The sequence below is a fragment of the Austrofundulus limnaeus genome, unplaced genomic scaffold (genome assembly GCF_001266775.1).
Source record: "Austrofundulus limnaeus strain Quisiro unplaced genomic scaffold, Austrofundulus_limnaeus-1.0 Scaffold178, whole genome shotgun sequence".
NCBI lineage: Eukaryota > Metazoa > Chordata > Actinopteri > Cyprinodontiformes > Rivulidae > Austrofundulus > Austrofundulus limnaeus.
This window is the reverse complement of record NW_013952580.1, coordinates 1006213-1013305: the sequence shown is the minus strand read 5'-3', so window position 1 is coordinate 1013305 and position 7093 is coordinate 1006213. Positions and strand designations below refer to the sequence as shown.

The 7093-nt window shown below is 36.5% G+C and overlaps 1 protein-coding gene across 1 annotated transcript in view; it reads right to left on the bottom strand.

Moving 5' to 3' along the window:
- opn5 (opsin 5) overlaps positions 1-7092 on the bottom strand; it is a 105892-nt gene extending 98800 nt beyond the window's left edge. The window contains exon 1 of the mRNA XM_014017899.1: positions 7061-7092. The gene's annotated coding sequence lies outside the window, so the exon portion shown is untranslated. The remainder of the gene's footprint in view (positions 1-7060) is intronic.
- Between the last annotated feature and the right edge of the window lies 1 nt (position 7093).

Genomic DNA, 7093 nt, shown 5'->3' with positions numbered 1-7093 from the left:
GAATTGATATATTTTTCAAAGTCAGTTTTTCACCATATGATTCATGCATTTATAAATGTCATAGTTTATAAACTATTTAACTTATAAATGAAATATTTAGTTAACAAGCTAAATATTTAACTTGTGACTTAAATATTTAGTTTTGAGCTAAATATTTAGGTTGCAACTTAAATATTTATACAGCAAGTTATTTAGTTAGCTAAATATTTAACTAAATTGCAACCTAAATATTTAGGTAGCTAGCTAGATATTCAAGTTAAATATTTAGGTAGCTAGCTAAATATTTCAGTTGCAAGCTAAATATTTAGCTCAAAACTAAATATTTAAGTCACTAGTTAAATATTTAGCTTGTCAACTAAATGTTTAATTTGTAAGTTAAATATTTAGTTTATAAACTATGACATTTATAAATGTATGGATCATATGGTGAAAAACTGACTCTGAAAAATAAATCTGTTCTTTTTATCTTATAAAAAGCAAAATAAAACAAAAATATTGGTGGTAATTTTTGACTGCAACTTTACAAACGGCACCCCATAAGCATTATCTGTTTTAATCTGGTCTTAGATCACAGATTGCATTTTCCCAAATCAAGACTGGGAGCTTCAGTAGCTTCAGAGCCTCTGAAGTTGTGGGTCTGATGTAAAACATTTGACAACCCCTTTTGTGTAAGTTTTCTTGCTGTGACAATCCCTGCAGAACAACAACCTAAAGAAAAATAAGACTGATTGTAATTGTCATTCTGCTGCTGCAGTCCAAAATGTTCCTCAGGCATCAAAAATTAAAGACTGGTGTGAATACTGTTAAAGGATATGATTTATAAATATACAACTGGCATAAAATGTGTTTATTTATTTGTAACTGTCCACACAGGATTCCCATCATGGATTTGCTGCATCCTCGATGTGCTGTTATCACAGTAATAAATCATCTCTGACCATTCAAGCTCTAATGAGCAGCAGAGTGTTTTTATTACATCCCCAAAGATCCAACCACGTTCTGCTTGATTGTTTGCATCGTTGTGAGGTCACCATCCAGTGTGAAGGTGGCCTAAACTACACAGACTTAAAGTTCCAGTGACATCAAATAATGGAAATAAATATAAGTTATTTTTTTTAGAAAGAACACATTATAACATATTGCATTTTAAAATTTCACACCGCTGAGATGAACAGTTGTTGAGAAATTTGCATGTACAGTAACAGGAGGTGATGTCAAAGGGGAATGTCTGAATGTAAACAGAGTGTTGCTACAATAGTTAACAACACAGACTGTAGAGAAGAGTCTAATGTTTCTTTAAATGGTTTACAGTCACTATCAGAGAGATGAAGAAGAGTCAGAGTTCAAATAACATTGTTTTAATAAATAAAGACCAGAATTCCCTTTGATGCCACTTCCTGTTTCACTTTGGCTGAGCTAAATTCAAAAGAAAATACACCAGTTATGTGACAAAATGGATAAAATCCTGTGTAGTAAACCCCCCAAACTCCTTTCTGACTGATGCCTGAAATTATTGGACAAGCGGCAAAAAATCTACAGGAGGATAAAAATAACAAAGAGGCGGAAGTTGAATAAAGTTCGGCTGCGATGGAGAGACAGCAATCGGAAGTCAGCAATGAGATATACAAATATAACAAATTTAATAAATTTCAGATAACTATATTTTGTAGTTACAGTAAAGTTCAGTTAATTATTTTTAGAGACTTTGATGCCAAAAAAAGGGAAAAAAAGGTGATGAACATGGAGGAGCTCCAGCTGCGGACAGATGGACCGAGCCGCAGTCAGAACCTTTGCAGAGAGGAGAGGAGCTCGAAGGCAGAGATGGAGGAAAAACAGTCGGAGACAGAGTGAGGACTTTGATGAGGAAGTAGGTGATTCATTATTTCAATAATAAGAGGGAAGAGAAGAAGATCGAGCACCGAGCGGACTCTACGGTCCGTTACCGGTCTGCTGGGGCAGACGGTGCGGCTCTAACTGAATGCTAACTATACCGAACAGCTGATGAAAGCACGTAAACAACTGGAGGTGTAGAACTTTTTATTCAGCGGGTGGATCCACAACCTCGGTACCAAACAGCTCCACGATGATTATCGTTTGTTTTTTGCCAGGATGAGTGTTTTTTTCTGATATTGTTTTATTTGTTAAGATCATGCTAACAGTAGCGGCTAACGTCAACAAACATCCAGCACCTAACGACACAGAACTAGGGCAGCCTAAAGTCCAGATGAGGTCCACATTAAACTACCAGTAACTTAATACTCACTACTAAATAAACAATCATTATAAACATAACGTCTAAAACAAGTTAGCAGCTAACATACCTCTGATGTAGTGACAGCTGCCTGCAGACATCGACATCCTGCTCCTCTCGACCGCAGACGGTTTAAAATCCACTTTTTACGTTGTCGTTCTGTGAGCTTTCTACATTTTTCATCTTTGGGTTGGGCAGAATCGTGTGTGTAGGGGTCAACTCGAGTCAAATTATCAAGGAACTGTCTTGGACTCTCAGTCCTCTGATGGGCCTTCTAGTGGACAAGACTGTTCCACTTAGAACTGTATTTAGGTCACCCAAGGCCACTTTACTTCTAAATCAGATAAAAACAGAAGAAAATTCTCTTATTTGATTTAGCGTTCTCTTAACTGAAAGTATTACGCATTTTGATAATCAGAGAYTGTTTATCAAAGTTACAGGAGAAGAGAGGACAGATCTCTTTTCTCCCTCAGTATGATTTCAGTTATGTATGGTTTTTCTGTTGGAAAAATTCTTATTTAACTAAAATAATCTTATGGTTTAAGTTGATGAAATATCAATGTTTTACTTGTCTGAATCATATTTGCAAATGTTTTGAACTTGAAGCAATTCATTTTTCTTTCAGTTATGTTTTAATTAAGTGCTCATCAGATAATTTAAATGGGTCATGAAATGTGTTGTTCTGAACCACACAGCAGCAGCAAATAATCTTTGTTTTGTTTCAGGAGGCACAGCGAGTTCTGAAACTAACACTTTCCTTGATAATTTCTTTTTCTAATCTAACCTTCTGGAGGGCGGACCATAGATTCTCTAAGCTTTTAGGAACTAACAGTTTCCGCCCGTCTGTCTCACTGAGAAAAGACAGAGAGTAAAGGTGACTGACCGCCGTCAGTCACTGTGACAGCTAGATTCTCTCCGGGGAATCAAAAGCTGAAAACTGTGTCAGGTTTGGCCCCTTCACGCCAACGGGGAAACCTCACAGTGTGGAAAACCAACGCCTGGTTTATCCACCTTCAGAAACTCTCCAGACGGAAGTTTTATTTACAACCTGGGTTCCAGTCGAGGCCTTGTCTTCTGGTTACCGCTGACGTGGACGTAAACGAGTCAAAGAGCACGCCTTGGGGTCCCCTGTTCGACGGTCTAAAGACAGATTCTCCAGCAGCACCCTCAACTACCTGGCAGGTGACAGAGCATCATCTCAAGGTAAAAGCTGGCTGTGTGTGACGTCGAGGTCTGACCGAAGCTGAGCACAGAACGCTTCGCCCTTCTGGTTAAAACCCACATTATTTAAGATAAAGTATAAAAAAGCTAGCTTTTTTCTTCTATCCGTTTTCTTAACCTTGCCAACTCCTAAGATAAACAGCCTCAAATGTCTGGTATTTAACATCTAAGCTGACGATTGTGTTTCTATTTAAGTGTGGTTAACAATTAAGAAGTTAGAAGCTCGTTATTGTTGGTCCCAAAACTTTTTATAGGAAATTAATTGTTCACAATCAGGTGTACTCTATAGTCAATTTTGTATGATTTGTAAAATAAATGATCGCATATTATGGTTCAAATCAACATTCACCGACTGAGAGTTGCTTTTTGTGTCCATTCATTTTTGCACTAAAGAAATGTTTATCCAAAAATAAGAGATCCTTGATAATTAAATTACTCTTATAACCCTGTTATAAGTGTAAGCTGACCCTTACATGTGGAATTATTCATCAGATAAACTTTTGCTGGTTATTATTTGGCACCACCTGCTGGTGATGTAAGACGTGTGTGGTACCGACAGCTTCAGAAAATCATTAGGTTCTGTCGAAAACTCATTCATCTTCATCAGACGAGTCATGTCTGACATATTTGTGAACAAATTGCTGTTATCTGTCTTGAAATAGGATCTAAATCCATACAATACAGACTCTACAATAGTTTCCTCCATAGATATTTTACTTCCTGCCCTCCAGTGGAGATCGCTCCGCCTTCAAAATTGGGACTTACCGTATTTATTCGTGTATAATACGATCTCATGTATAATACGATCTCATGTATAATACGATCTCATGCATAATACGATCTCATGCATAATACGACCCCCCCCCCACCTTGAGCTTAAAAAGTATAAAAAAAATTAATCCTCGAACTATCTCCAGTTTCATACAGACCAAGATTTTTCAGCCTTTGCAGTCTTTATACATATCAGTAAAATGATCATTGGACTGTTCATTTTATTTTAACAACATATGTACTAAAAGGTATTTTGACAACAAATATATATCAGCTGTAGCAGCATCATATGAATTCTGGCATTTTACATATAGTCCACCAGGAGGCACCAACACAAAAGTCAGAGACTTTACATGAGATTTGGACCATCTTGTGGGGGGAAAGCAGATTACTTCCTACTCGCGAGCGCCCCCTCTGGTGGGGAAACGTTTTTTCAGGGATACAAACCGTTTCAGAACACGGGTAGACGGCAGTCATTACAGATGAACATGTGTTTGTTGTTCGAGGCGCGACCCGGTCACACACTAATGTCATTAGTTTGTTATCATTACTGAGCTGCAGGACTGCTTTTTCCCCTTTTTTTCCACATCATCTCGCCTGCCTGGATCTGTTATTATCTCGCTCTGAAGCACGGAGAAGTGTCAGAGGTAAGCTTGCTTCAACTGCTTTTTACGATGCAGTCTCATTTCGGGACTCAATAATTTTGTGAATGAAGCCGATATTTCAGTGAAATTACATAAGTAAAAATATTTATCTGAGTATAGTACTACCCCCCAATTTTATGGATGATTTTATGGATTAAATTTTACTTATTATACTTGAATAAATATGGTATTTTAGTTTAGAGTAGGTGCCTATTTGGATCAGTATCTCTCAGTTGATGTAAATGGAAGCAGTTGCACTTTGCATAAATAAGCAATGATTAGTAAAACAAACTGAACACTCTTCCAGCAACTGCATAAAGTCCTCTTTAAGTTATTGTGTAACCTATTGGTCTCAAGCAACTTTTACAACCATCAAACCTGTAAGAATTATTTATATCAGAGCAGTTGAGATTTTGGACAAAAAAAATCCAATCACATCTTCTCAAGAAAGTAAATGTGATGCATTTTGAAAAATTGTAATTATTTTTAAATGCTTAAAAGTCAAACTCCTCAGGTGCGTGGAGACCTTCTGGTTCCTCTCAGATCCACATGCTCAGCATCTTGTGGCAGCCTTTTGGAACTGTAAGGTTCCTTTTCATTAAATGTCCCGGGGACAATCTGCTTTTTCTGATTGAAGGATTTTGTGATGTTCCCCTACCAGCAAATTTCAAATTGATTTCTGACAGATCATTTTTTGATCAAGACCAAAACGGTTTCTGAGAGCAAACCAGTTTCGTAATCCTGAGTAAATGTCTCTTTTCTTTTAATGATGTTATTGTACTTCGTTTTAATCTTGTTTTATGTATTGTTATAATAGGTGTAATGTTATTTTTAAACTGTATTTACATTTTTTATACTGTTATGTTAATTTAGCCTTGGCTGTAAATGTTGAAGTGTACTGTACTCATTAATACTTAACACTTATCCTGATGTAAATAAACTATAAAGTGAAATGAAAAGAAACAAGCATTTGTTGTTATAGTAGCTAAATAACTGCGATCATTTGACTTGCTCTTGCAACATGTGTCACATGATCTGTTGCGTGAGTCTGTAACTCCTACAAAATTGTAGTTCCACTATAAAAATAAAACCAGAGACCCAGAACACAGAGCTTTCACTTTACTCGTTATAACAGTTCTGTCCTGAACAAACCCACTGAGGCTTTTGTTGTGAAAATCTGAGGAAACCCTCTTTAATTCCCTCATGAAAAACACAGTTTACCATGTTTTCCACATGTGGACCCAGGAGATTATATGAACTTTTTGAAAATATTGTACAATCTCATGGGAAATGTGAGCGAAACTAAATGTGATTTCCACATGTAAAGTCCACAAGATGTGTGCCAGTAGAAATCTTAACTCTGGGTTTATGGTCCTACCAATATAAATCATTCAATTCGAAAACAACCAATTTATTTTGCATTATGTAGTTTTGTAATGACACTTATGCCATGGACTGTGAATGGACACACCCTGCTTTACTTTTACTACCAGAGTAAAAAAACAACAACACATAAGCAACATGGATAAACAAATGAGAAATAGTCTCTTTGCATTCATGATTGTGATAAGATGTTCTTGCAGCTATCAAAACATATTTTACACCAGGGGTGCCCAACCTTTTTTAAACCAAGAGCTACTTTTGAAGTCGGTAGTTTGCCGAGATCTACTCATCCAGTCTCAGTATCAAAAACACAATTTTTCGTCTCCCTACTCCTCACTTCTTTAAAGTAAATAAAACAATGTAATGTGTTGCTAGTTTTATTTAAGTTAAAGTATTGTCAAACAAAACTATCTACTTAACCATATATTTACCTACAAAAAAAGAAAAGATAAAATCCTTACTTAACTCCTGACAGAGAAACAGAAAAGTGATGCTCGAACAAAAAGGATCAATTTTTTTTACCTCCTTCAGTTAGTTCTCACTGTAACGTGTGAGCTATGAGGGCTGGAAACCTGCACACTGAGAGAACCACAGACTTAAATAAGTTTGGAGCAAGGGAACTTGTCTCCGTTTATTCAAAGAACTCTCCTCTCTTTCTCTCCATACAGGGGAGGAAAAACAAAACAAAAAACTAAAGTCAAAGCACACAATATAAAACTCTCGTTTATACTATTACAAAAAGTGACTTACGATGGTGCAGATTCACAAATCTCCAACAACTATTTCAAACCTCATTCTGCAGCAGGATGGTGTCATCTGTAGG